A 13795-nucleotide genomic window follows, 5' to 3' on the forward strand; every position below is an offset into this window, starting at 1 on the left:
AAAATCAACCATGTGCCTGAGAACAAAAGGACAGTACTCCAGCCCCATGGACAGATTGCAGAGAGCACAAAAAGTAAAAAACATATTTTTTGTAAGCCAGCTCCATCCTCCCTCCACAGAGATGTGCCTCATCAGGCAGGTAGCAATATCAATAGCCGCAAGATTCCACCGTCTGCTCATCTAAACCCATCGTTCAGAAGGCACTACTTAGTTTTACCATCATATGCAAACTATTTATGGTTGCTACGCAATGTCACATTTGAAAATTACTATAACGAATTTGCATTTCAGGGCTTCCCTGGTGGTGCAGTGGTTAAGAATCCAACTGCCAATGCAGAGGACGTGGGTTCCAAGCCCTGGTCCAGGAAGATCCCACACGCCGCGGAGCAACTGAGCCCGTGTGCCACAACTACTGAGCCTGCACTCTAGAGCCTGTGTGCCACAACTACTGACGCCTGCGCACCTAGAGCCCACGCTCCGCAACAAGAGAAGCCACCGCAGTGAGAAGCCCGTGCACCACAACGAAGACCCAACGCAGCCAAAAATAAATAATAAATAAATATATTTATATAAAAAAGGAATTTACATTTCAGAACACATTAAAACATCTGATAAGAAGTACGGTACTGAAAGCAAAGTTGCAAACATACTGTTACTGTGCTGAATAATTTAAAACCCAGACTTATTTTATTTAAGCTATCATATGAATACTGTTTTGTGCCTGTTAAGAAAAATTCTTGAACTAGAAGGGAACATTCGAATCTCAATCCACCTCACATTTCTAGCTAACAAAGTACCAGAGCAGGCCTAGAAGACCCAGGGGCCCTGGCAGCACGGACAGTGGGAGCCAAGGGAGCCCAAGCGGGCAGTGCTGCGGGGGGCGGGTGGGGGCTCAGGGAAGGCAGAGACCACCTGCTGCCCAGCTCCGTGCTGCCCAGGGCCCACCTCTGCCGGCTGGCACCTGCCTAGGGGTGGCAGGAATGTGCTTTCCGCCCCCCCCCCCCCCGCAATTCCCAGCATCTCCCAGCCCCGCCCCAACACGCAGCCCCTGCCGCGTCTCTGCGTCTCCTCCACCGCGAGCCAGGTGCAGCTCAGGCTCCCCTGCTTCCTTCGAGGCTGTGGGATTCTGTCTTCCCACCTGAAGGCAGCAGCCAAGGCTTGTCCGTGATGTGAAAAGTGGGCCACGAGAGAGAAACCCCTACGGACGGGACGCATAACTACACCCTTGCTGACAGTGGGAGAGATGTCCTAAGCGACAACCCAGGGAGCCGAGGTCTTGTTCTACGTGAGCAGAGCTGCCCTAAACTGCTCCTCTCAAAACCGTCAATTCAGACAGCCTACAGCTAGCATCTCCCCACAAAAGTTACAGAAAGTAAAAGCATGACTCATACTCATCAAAGTATATTAATTTCTTCTGAATACGTCTTGACTTTTGCAAAACAGCTCTGTGATTCTTCGACACCCAACATCTCTGCTGAGCGGTTCTGCTGCAGGAAACAGGGCAGCCTGTCTGCGTTCCGACCAGGCGTGGCACCCAGGCCGAGTCTGGGAACTGGGGCCATTCTCCCTTTATCAGCAGTGCTCTTGGTTTCGCTCTACAAACCCCTTATTTGTCTTCCTCACCCCTGTCTACCGAGCATCTGCTGTGGACAGAAGACGCTGTGGCTCCATCCCCCAAGACCAGAGTCTAAACGAACGACAGACGAGGCCAACCTCACAAGCTGGCTCAGAAGAGTCTATAGGGTCTCACCACTTGGATTCCTGACTGCTTCAAAATCACATAAAAGGTGATTCACAATATACTCTGAGGTCACAGCTGACTTAGGACCCCTTGCCATGTAATGTCACATGTGTCCTCACCACCCTCTAGGAGGAGGTTCAACCGATTGTCCACACGGTAAACAGGAGGAAAAGGAGTCACAACCTACCCGAGATTCACAGTCACAAACGGCACTGGCCACGGTTCTGATTTAGGCCAGCTCCAGAGTTAACCATGCAGGCCCTCTAAGCAATCCCTAACTGGCTAGAAATGGTCAAGGGACCACAGAAAGAAATTTCACTCCCTTAATCACCTGCTCCCACACGTCATTCCAGGAGGACAAGCTCTCCGACAATGACGCAATAGAAGTTAACACCTGGACATGGCCTTCTGCCCCAGCCGGGGGGAGCAGTGTTTTCTTCCTAATGGAGGTATCCCACCAGGGGCAAGAGATCTTAGGTTCTCCACTTCTAGAGGCAGCATCTTAAAACCACTCTACCCACCAAAAAAAATTTTTTTTTAATGTAAATTGGTGCAGTCACTATGGAAAACAGTATGGAGGAGGTTCCTTACAAAACTAAAACTAGAGTTGCCGTACGATCCAGCAATCCCACCCCTGGGCATGTATCCGGAGAAAACTCTTAATTCGAAAAGATACATGCACCTCAACATTCATAGCAGCACTATTCACAATAGCCAAGACATGAAAGCAACCTAAGTGTCGCTTAGGAACACTTAGGAATGGATAAAGAAGATGTGGTGTATATATACAATGGAATACTGCTCAGCCATAAAAAAGAACGAAATAATGCCATTTGCAGCAACATGGATGGGCCTAGAGATTATCATACTAAGTGAAGTCAGACAGAGAAAGACAAATATCATATGATATCACTTAAATGTGGAATCTAAAATATGACACAAATGAGTTTATTTATGAAACAGAAACAGACTCACAGACATAGAAAAGAAACTTATACCAAAGGGGAAAGGGGATGAGAAGGGATATATTAGTAGTTTGGGATTAGCAGATGCAAACTACTGTATATAAAACAGGTGAACAACAAAGACCTACTGTACAGCACAGGGAACTACATTCAATATTCTGTAATAAACCATAATGGACAAGAATATGAAAACGAATATGTATATACAACTGAATCACTTGCTGTACACCAGAAACTAACTTAACATTGTAAATCAACTGTATTTCAATTAAAAAAAATTAAAACTGCTTTGACCATTAGTTTGAAAATTGAATGTCATTAGTTCAGGTGAGCTGTGATTCAGGTTTACGAGTTGCCAGGTGTCACCTCCAGGCCCCAGGCTCATAGGACCCAGTGCCTCACTCATCTCAGCTCCTACCCATCTCCTCCAATCAGCTCATCGCTCTAAGCAGGCGCTGTCCGATACAAGTACAACGGGAGCCACATGTGGAATTAATCTTCCATCAGCCACATTAAAAAAGTAAACAGAAACATGGTTACATTAATTTTAATAATACATTTATTTAACCCAACCAAAAACATTGTTTCAACATGTACTCGATACAGAACAATTGTAAGTAGGCTATTTTGCACTCATTTGTCGCACCAAGTTTTCCTTGTTTTGTTTTTCTGGTGGAGCCATGCGGCATGCAGAACCTTCCCTGACCAGGGATCGAACCTGTGCTCCCTGAGTTGGGAGTCCTAACCACTGGACCGCCAGGCAAGTCCACACTAAATTTTTCAAGTGCAGGGTGTATTTATAGTTCAGTTTGGGCGAGCCTCATTTCCAGTGCTCACCAGTCACATGTGGCTAGTGGCCACCAGCTATTGTAGTGGCCAGCACAGCACTGGGCCCTTCTCATCTCTTCACTCACACAGCAGGCACCCAACTAGAGGCTGCCTGACCCACTTCAGTAACCTCCTAAAGGAACAGGAACTAGGCTCTCCCCACATGGAACTAACCCGTCTCCCAGCTCAGACACTGAGCAAGATGAGGTGGTCTTACCTGACCCCAGTATCACCTCCCCTACGTCGCCTTACAGATCAGCTCGCTCACCTACCGGATGCTGGCAATTAGGAGTGACAGCAGAAATCACAGTGGGAGGCGCGAGGTCCTTTGCAAGTGGCAGCTCAGAGAGTGGGATGGGAAGACAGGGCTGAGCCAGTGCTGGACAGCAGGTGTGAGTTACCCTCACCCAGGTCGCCTTTCCCTCTGGAGTCACAGGAAACAGCCAGTGACCCTTTCTCCTGAATCCTTCTGTCTGATGCACTAAAAAACCCATCTGTTCTTCTGTCCTGTTCTCCCTCTACAGCTGACCTTGCTTCCCAGGTTGAACACAGAGCCTAGTACATACCCCTTCAAACCCGTTGAGGCCACACAGGAAGTCCCACTTGAAGGATTTCAGAGCCAAACTTCATACATAATTGATGCTATCCGAGAAGTGAACGGCACACACCTAGTAGGAAGGTCTAACTGGGAAAGGTGGCAGGGACTGGACATCAACTGCACAAAACAGAGGCACCTCTGAGAGGCTGTAACCCTCAAGTTTGGGGGAAACTCTGCTCTCAGCTGTGCCACTTGCACTCCAGTACGCAGACGTAATCTTTGCTTTCACACTCCCTGCAAACTACGATGAGCACAACTGGGTCTCCCACGTGCCTCTGCACGTCCAGCCGGCCTGTGCAGGACCGGCTGGCAGAGGCCACGTGGCTGCACCTGGCTGCGGGCCGCACTTCTGACTTCCAGACCCCACTCTCAGTACCAGGTGGCCTCCACCGAGTTGACAATCTCTCTGTGCCTCTGAATTTTGGTCTAAAGTAGAAACAGTAACACTACCTACCTCACATGCTATGAGGCCTCAATGAGAATCCACATAAGGTCCTTAAAACCCGGCTGAACCACAGCAAATGTCACTAAATCGAACTTGTTACAAAAGCAGTAATAGGGTTTCCACTTGAAATGATTTAAGTAACAGAAAACTTCTCCCTCACCTGCCGCTCTTCCGACCCGGTCAGTGGAATAGGCCCTCCACAGAAACGAAAAATATGGGCGGCGGCAGCCACCAGCGTGATACAGGGGTTCAGAAGGTAGAGGCAGGGCCTGCTCCTATGCTAATTGCTCGTTTAGCTTAAAAAATATCTTTATTGAAGGTAAATAACACAATAAACAATTACAATTTGATACACTCTGACATACTATACACCTATGAAACCACCACCTCAGTTAAGGTGATGAACACATCTACACTCCCAAAAGTCTCCTTGTGTCCCTCTGTAACCCCACCCCCGACGCCTAGGCAACCATGAATCTGCTTTCTGTCACTACACGTAAGTTTGCATCTTCTAGAGTTTTATATACGTGGAATCATACAGTATGTACTTTTCTGTGGTCTGGCTTCGCTCCCTCAGCATGGTTACTTTGAGATGCATCCATGCTGTTGCACGTCTTTACACGGATGTCTGCCCTCGTTTCTCTTGGGTAAACACCTAGGAGTGGAAAGGCTGGATCATACACGGCAAGCATATGTTTAACCCATTAGGAAACGGCTGAACTGTCTTCAACACGGTGGCACCATTTTTCATGCCCACCATCAGCGCATGAGAGTCCGGCGCCTGCACACCCTCGGCAGCACGTGGTATGGTCAGTCTTTTCCATTCTAGCCACTGTAATAGGTGGTTAGTGGTGTCTCGTTGTGTGTTTTTTTTTTAATAAATTTATTTATTTTATTTTTGGCTGCGTTGGGTCTTTGTTGCTGCACGCGGGCCCCTCTCTGGTTGCGGCGAGCGGGGGCCACTCTCCACTGTGGTGCACAGGCTTCTCACTGTGGTGGCCTCTCCCGTTGGGAGCACGGGCTCTAGGCGTGCGGGCTTCAGTAGTTGTGGCACACAGGCTTAGTTGCTCCGCGGCATGTGGGATCCTCCCGGACCAGGGCTCAAACCTGTGTCGCCTGCACTGGCAGGCAGACCCCCAACCACTGAGCCACCAGAGAAGCCCCTTGACATGGACCATTTTTAAAGTCGTTATTGAATTTTGTTACAATATTGCTTCTGTTTTGGTTTTTGGCCACAAGGCATGTGGGATCTTAGCTCCCCAACCAGGGATCCAACCCACACTCCCTGAATTGAAAGGCGAAGTCCTAACCACTGGATGGCCAGGGAAGTCCCCTCGTTGTGGTTTTAATTTGCATTTCCCTGATGGCTAATGATTTTTCACGTGCTCATCTGCCATCTCTCTATATTCTCTGGTGAAGTCTCTGTTCAAATCACTTGCTTTTTTTTCAGGTTGTTGTTTTCCTAATATTGAATTGTAAGAGTTCTTTACTTATTCTAGACATAAGTTATGTAGAAAACGTGTGATCGGCTAGTATTTTCTGCCAGTCTGTGGCTTGTCTTTTCATTCTCTTAACAGTGTTTTTGAAGGAGGAGATATTTTTAAATTTGATGAAGTCCAATTTATAAATGTTCTCTTTAATGAACTGTGTCTTTGATGCCATTAAGAAATCCTTGCCTAACCCAAAGTCTCAACGATTTTCTGTTTTCTTTTAGATGTTTTCTACTGTTAGGTTGTGTCTGATTCATTTTGAGAGTTAATTTTTGTCTATGGAGTCAAGTTCACCTTTTACATATGGATACCGAACTGGTCAAGCACCTAATTCATTCGTTTTAGTTTTGTTTTTCAATTTAAAATTATTTCAGGGACTTCCCTGGTGATGCAGTGGTTAGGAAGCCGCCTGCTAATGCAGGGGACACGGGTTCGAGCCCTGGTCCGGGAAGATCCCACATGCCGCGGAGCAACTAAGCCTGTGTGCCACAACTACTGAGCCTGTGCTCTCTAGCCCGCGAGCTACAACTACCGAGCCCGCGAGCCACAACTACTGAAGCCCATGTGCCTAGAGGCCGTGCTCTGCAACAAGAGAAGCCACTGCAATAAGAAGCCCACGCACCGCAATGAAGAGCAGCCCCTGCTCGCCGCAACTAGAGAAAGCCTGGGCGCAGCAACGAAGACCCAAAGCAGCCAAAAAATAAATTAAATTTTTAATAAATAAATATAAAAAAATAAATAATTTCAACTTACAAAGAGTTGCAAGAATAATACAAAGAACTGGATACCCTTTGCCCAGATTCACCACCAACACTGTGACACAGTTACTGCCCCCATTCCATACAAACATATTGGAATTTTCTTCTGAATTGTGTGGCCTCACCTTTATCTGTATGATCTGCTGGTATTCCAACCAAGATTTGATTTGCAAAAGAGGCTCTTCTGCTTTCTACTGAAAGAAGCTGGAGAAATACTGCTCTTGTCCAGAATGTGGACCATCATCTCTGGGACCTTAGCCCTTCGTGCTGAACACTGACTGGATGAAGACTTTGAAGAGAAAACCCTTCTCTGGATCAATGTGTTTGAAAACAACTTTGGGCTTAAAAATGAGAGATGGGCAAAATTGTAACAAAAACCAGGTTCTCAAAAAAAGAAACCCTGAAGAAATTTAAATATTGTACTTTAAAAACTGGTAAGAATCAATTACGTCAAAATTACCTTAATTCAGAAGTGCTTCTGGTCTGGTCTCCAAAACATGTAAAATTGTCTGCAACAGAGAAAAGGCTGTATTTGCATTGATTCAGGTTGTGAGGCACAATATTCCATACATGTTAATAAGCACATAATTCCGCCCCTTCCCCATCACCATTTCTTGCCTCCAAATCACTTTACTTATCAGTACTTTGTATTAACTTAGTGGTAAGTTTTTCAGTGTGGAAAAGAAGAAATCTGATCTCAATTTCTTTAAAAAAAAAAAGAAAAATCCTTAGAAATGCCTCAGGGAAAATATCTTGAATTAAACTGAAAAGCATCAGGGGGAAGGGGTGTTTAGAATCCTCTTACTACAAAAATTATAGTAACAGCAACAGAAAAAAAACATTGCAATTCAAGAAGATTCTAAGAGTAACCTTCCCCAGACTTTCCCATCTGGCCCACAGAGGATCTCATGTGAATGTCAAAGAAGCCACAGGCTGACTGTTCCCTAAGTGCAGGCAAGTCAACCTGGGCACATCTCCAGCCCACCCCTCTGGCCCAGTCCCGCTGCTGCAGTGCCGTCCAAAGATGTGGCCCTGGGTGTCCAGAAGGCCAGAGCAGCAGACACAGCAACAAGCCTCTGGACTTGCCTCTCATCACACTGCAGCCAGTGTGAAAAAATATTTACTTCTAGATTTCTTCTGAAATACCTGCGTGCTCTTTCCCAGAAACTAAGTTTCAGTACACTTAAAGATGTTCTGGTAATCTCTCCAAAATACTCCGTGGCAAGGCCGCTTCTGGACATTCCACAGGCCACCTCTTGCCTACTGATCAATCCTCTACTACATTTCCAAACTCAGCGCATGCCCCTAGCCTGGGGGTCAGGAGAGGCACCAACAAGCTGGCGCCCCCAGCTGAACTATGAATTCTAAGGCATTTATTTATAACAACATAGTTTTGTTTTCGAATTATGCTCGAACGCTGCTTATGTTATAAGCAAGCACATACTTTTCTGGCAGTAAAAGTGGGCATGAAGAAAACAGTGTGGCGGTTCCTCAGAAAGTGAAACACAGAATCACCATACAACCCAGCATTTCTACTTGTAGGTATACATCCAAAAGAACTGGAACCAGGTATGCAATCCATGTACACGTATGTTCACAGAAGCACTCTTCACAACAGCCGAAAGGGGGCCACAGCCCAAACGTCCATCAGGAGATGAATGGATAAACGAAGTGTGGTACACCCACACAACGCAATCCCACTCATCCATGAAGAGGAATGAGGCACTGCTACACATACAGCATGGATCACGCTACGTGAGGAAGCCAGACACAAAAGGCCACACACGGTATGACTCTGTTGATGTGAAACAGCCAGAACACGCAAATCCACGGAGACAGAGGCAGTAGCTGCCAGGGGCTCTGTGCGCAACGGACAACTGCTCGACGGACACAGGGATGCTTCTGGGGTGACAGAAATGTTCTGGAATTAGGTAGAGGCAGTGGCTGCACAACACTGTGAATTACTAAAACGCCACTGAATTGTTCACTTTAAAATGGTTTTGTTATATGAATTTTACCTCGGGGTGGGGGAAAGAATAAGTGCTGTTAAAGGTACTTGAAAAAACCAAACCAAACCAAACCGGTGGGTGTGGAAGAAGCTGGAGACGGGGGCAAACTACGGCTCTCGCCCCCATGAACCCTCTGAGCCGGGCTCCCAGGAGTGTACACCCAAGGCTTCATGAAGCCATCAAACTGAAAGCCGGGGAATCTCAACCTTGGCACAACTGACAGGTTTTTTTACATTTATTATTATTTTTTATTTATTTATTATTTTTGGCTGCATTGGGTCTTCGTTGCTGCGCACGGGCTTTCTCTAGTTGCAGTGAGCGGGGGCTACTCTTCATTGCAGTGTGCGGGCTTCTCACTGCGGTGGCTTCTCTTGTTGTGGAGCACGGGTTCTAGGCGCGCGGGCTGCAATAGCTGTGGCACGTGGGCTTCAGCAGTTGTGGCTTGCGTGCTCTAGAGCGCAGGCTCCGTAGTTGTGGTGCACGGGCTTAGCTGCTCTGCAGCATGTGGGATCTTCCCGGAACAGGGCTTGAACCCATGTTCCCTGCATTGACAGGCGGATTCTTAACCACTGTGCCACCTGGGAAGCCCCACAACTGACATTTTAGAGTGGCTTGTTCTCTGTGGTGGGGGCCGTCCTGTCTTCTGTAGGATATTCAGCAGCTGGCCGGCCTCAGCATCCCCTTCCCCAGCTGTGACAACCCCAGATTTCCAGACACCACTAGATGTCACATGGGGAGAGCAATACTAATCCCAGGTGAGAGCCACTCCTTTAAGGTAACTGTCACAATCACCCCAATCTCCAAATGTAAGTCCTTTCACGTATTTTCCACATCAAGAGACAGACAGAAGAAAGTAAAATAGAAAAATGTATCATTGTTTGCTCTAATTCAAAGGCCTAGACTGCCTTGTGGCTCAAGGCATGAAACAAAGTTCAAGCTCTCTATTCTTTGGAAGAGAAGACAGGGAGCTAACTCCCAGAGAGCACTGACCCTCCAGCTCACAGAGGATGCTGAGAGCACCACCAAACCACCTCCCCCTGATTCACATGGACAGCTGTCTGGACTCATTTCTGGCTAAAAATAAGACCCAAGTGGGGTTCTTTTTCTGACTGCCCAGCCCACAGAACCCAGCACAGAGAACAAGACCATTGTCTTAGACAGCAGCACACATTCATGTGATCCTAAACTAGGGGTACCACTTTTACAGAAAATCAGAAAACCAGGGATTTAAAAAACCAAAGGCTACATTTTACAAAGCTACCACACCTACTAGAGGCAAAAGGTACCGTGGCAAGTGAGTCCCACCTTTAGACCCCTAAGGGCTGAGCACACTAGACTGATGAGCCTGGCTGACGGGTTTCCAGGGCCCACAGGGGAGGGGGCAGCGCATGGCCAGACAGTCAGGAGAAAAGATGGTTCTCAGGCAGCAGGCTGGCAGGGAGGACGCTCCATGGTTACTCTGAAGCCCAGCCACGAGGGGTGCTGCTACAGAGTGGAAGTAAGGGGTGGCATGAGTATATGCTGAATTGTTCTCTATTTAACGTTCTTAGAAAGAGACCCAGTTAGAAAGAGAAGTTGGAGGAAGATGCAAACATAAAATTCAAGAAAAAGGTACAACCGTTTACAGACCAATTTTTAGTCAAATTTTAAATATGTGAAATAAAATTCAAATCATATATTTAAACAGAGTAACAACAACTCTATCATGATTTTTATGAGCAAACCAAACACTTCTAATATTCCAAATAAACAGCGCCTCGCCTACCCCAACACTGCTTTTAGAACATCTTCCTTTGGCCGGTGGCGGCCTCCTGGAAGGAGGGCGTGAGCCCTGCATCCCTCCCTCTTATCCTCTGTACACAGTCTGCCTATGCAAACCCGTGCAGCACAAAGCTTCCAGACCACTCCCTCACAGAGGGACCAGACAGCCGCACACCACACCCTCCCTGCCCAGTACTGCCTTCAGGCTGCCTCTGGCTGCACCTCAAACACTAGTCTTTGAAGTCTACCCAATACCTTGCCTTAATTTTAAGTGATGTATGGGTCAAATCCCTTGAACAACCATTCATTCACTCAACAACTATTTCCATGCCTATAATGTGAGATAGTGTGCTAACGCTGAAAACAACATGTCACAACCAGGGATGTGAGCCACCTACATGGGTCTTACAGTCTCGTGGAGAAAGCATGAAAAATTATCCTATGAGGTACAGAGAGAAAAAAAGAGAGGGACTGTACCAACACAAACTAAACTAATAAAAATCCAGAAGGGCTACTTTCTACAGCCTCCAATTATAAAATAAGACATGGCATGTAACATACAGCATAAGGAATATGGTCAGTAATATCGTGATAGCTTCTGTATGGGGACAGAAGGTTATAGACTTATCGTGGGGATCATTTCATATCGTATGCAAGCGTCACACCACTACGTACTGCACCTGAAACTAACGTAATATTGTACATCAACGTCCTTCGGTTAAAAGGAAAGGGCTAGTTTCACACAGAGCTGTGTGGTACGGGCACAGTCCTGGAAATGCACGCACAGGCCAGGACCCCAAGGTTCAGAGAGCAGAGCGCTGAAGCAGGTGTGCAGCTGACCCAACCCCGGCTCTGGGGTCAGAGGGAACGGGCCCTGCCCCCAGCCCAGAGAAGCCACTGCACAAGAGCTGGGGAGGACTCCGAGCCATTCTCAGTGGCCAGGGGCACCACAGTCCGCTCAAGGCGCTCAAGAGCCAAGGCAGTTCTAGTCCCACGATTTTTTTTTTTTTTGGCTGCGTTGGGTGTTGGTTGCTGCGCGTGGGCTTTTCTCTAGTTGCGGTGAGCTGGGGCTACTCTTCGTTGCGGTGTGCGGGCTTCTCACTGCGGTGGCTTCTCTGGTTGCGGAGCACAGGCTCTAGGCGCACGGTCTTCAGTAGTTATGGCACACGGGCTCTGCAGTTGTGGCGCACAGGCTTAGTTGCTCCGCGGCATGTGGGATCTTTCCCGGACCGGGGATCAAACACGTGTTCCCTGCGTTGGCAAGTGGATTCTTAACCACTGCGCCACCAGGGAAGCCATGTTCCCAGGATTTTATTAGGCTAATATCCTTAGAGAAGATTTTAAAAGATGGAATTATTCTATGTCAAAGATTAGGCACTTTAAGGCTCCTGATAAGATCAACTAAGCCTATGTTTTGATTCAGTACAGTTGCTAATTTAGCAATATTAAATCTCTCTGTGATGAACTTCTTTGTACACACATAATCTAGTATCATGAGATTTTAAGTATCAAATACTAGCATTTGTATGAGTACTGTTATTCCAACATTTTTCAAAATCTACAAACTGAGTCCTCTTGAGATATACCTAGAGAATTCCTTTACTGGGGACATTAAAATTTCAAATCAAGCAAAGGTACACCTGTTGGGAATGATTCCTTCCATATCCACATAACCTCACACATGTACCCTCTTACTTATCTGTAATTCTGAGATAACTAAACCCAGACAGAACGGACATAAGGGCATTAATTAGCCTTTATCCTGTTCAGTGTGAACAGTCATACATTTTATCACAAGATTTAAGGTGTCTGATTATAAGTCCTGCTGCGGGCACTGTGCACGTGTGACATACACACCACTTCATCTTTCTAAACCCTGAAAAAGGCTGAATTCTAGAACACATCCAGTCCTAAGAGTTTTGCATAAAGGACTGGGGGCTTGTAAGAGACAAAGTAAACTTCTCAGTTCTCAATAATTCTCTAGTACAAACCTGTCCTGAAGAGGCAGAATATGAAATGATAACGTGAAGGAGGTCCCCTAGCCAAATTCAGGAATAAATCTGAGGGTAAAAAGGAATAATAATTAGGGCTTCCCTAGTGGCGCAGTGGTTGAGAGTCCGCCTGCCGATGCAGGGGACGCGGGTTCATGCCCCGGTCCGGGAATATCCCACATGCCGCGGAGCGATTGGGCCCGTGAGCCACAACTACTGAGCCTGCGCGTCTGGAGCCTGTGCTCCTCAACAAGAGAGGCCACAATAGTGAGAGGCCCGCGCACTGCGATGAAGAGCGGCCCCCACTTGCCACAACTAGAGAAAGCCCTCGCACAGAAACGAAGACCCAACACAGCAAGAATAAATAAATTAATTAATAAACTCCTACCCCCAACATCTTAAAAAAAAAAAAAAAAGGTGGGAAGACTGCTCAAGATGTAGTGACCCTCAGGAGACAAGATAACAAAACGTGCAACACATGAACTTGATTAAACCCTGAATTTGAATAAAGGACATGAAGATGTTCTGAAGAAAACTGAAGAAATCTAAATGTGGACTTGGATTACGCATTAGTGAATCAACGTTAAGATTTGGGGTATCACGAAACTACTGTGGATATGTAAGAGGACATCCTTGTTCTTGGGACAGGCTGGAGTTGTGAAGAATAAAGTACCACGACACAACAATCAAACGGTTCACCAAAAAAGCAGAGAGGAAATGCTACAAATTACCGAAATTTGGTGAAAGGTACAAGAATGTTCACTGACCTATTCTTTCAACTTTCTGTAGCTTCAAAAGTTATTCAAAATTAAAAGCTGGGGAAGGGAAATACTACAGCCAACAAAAGGCAAGTACAGATTTAAAAAATATGCCCTTGCAGTGATCAAATGAAAGATGGGATGACCTGAAGATAAAGTCAGAGAAAATAACTTATTTTATAACTATTTTTTTGACTTTTCCACTGACCAATACGGTAAGAAAAAGCTTTAGTAGCTGGAAAACTTGGTACAACCTCAAGATTTAATGACTCAATCAATGCAGTTTGATTTTTAAGAGTATACTTTAAAAAAAAGATGAATATTTAACTTTTCATATTTAATTAATTTTTATTCATTTTAACAGTGTTTTTTTTCTCAGGCTGGCTAGAGGTTTATCAATATGATTTTTTCAAAGGACCGATTTTCAGTTTCACTGATTTTTCCTACTGTA

General features: G+C 46.2%; 1 protein-coding gene across 4 annotated transcripts in view; it reads right to left on the reverse strand.

Annotated features, from left to right (window-relative positions):
- The window catches only part of GNB1 (G protein subunit beta 1), a 92240-nt gene that overhangs the window by 33824 nt on the left and 44621 nt on the right, over window positions 1-13795 (reverse strand). For 3 of the 4 annotated variants that reach the window (XM_060013101.1, XM_060013083.1, XM_060013092.1), the window contains exon 2: window positions 7286-7334. The exons of the other annotated variant lie outside the window; for it this stretch is intronic. The gene's annotated coding sequence lies outside the window, so the exon portion shown is untranslated. The remainder of the gene's footprint in view (window positions 1-7285; window positions 7335-13795) is intronic. 4 annotated transcript variants of the gene reach the window in all.

This window comes from Delphinus delphis, chromosome 1 (genome assembly GCF_949987515.2).
Source record: "Delphinus delphis chromosome 1, mDelDel1.2, whole genome shotgun sequence".
In the NCBI taxonomy this organism is placed as follows: domain Eukaryota; kingdom Metazoa; phylum Chordata; class Mammalia; order Artiodactyla; family Delphinidae; genus Delphinus; species Delphinus delphis.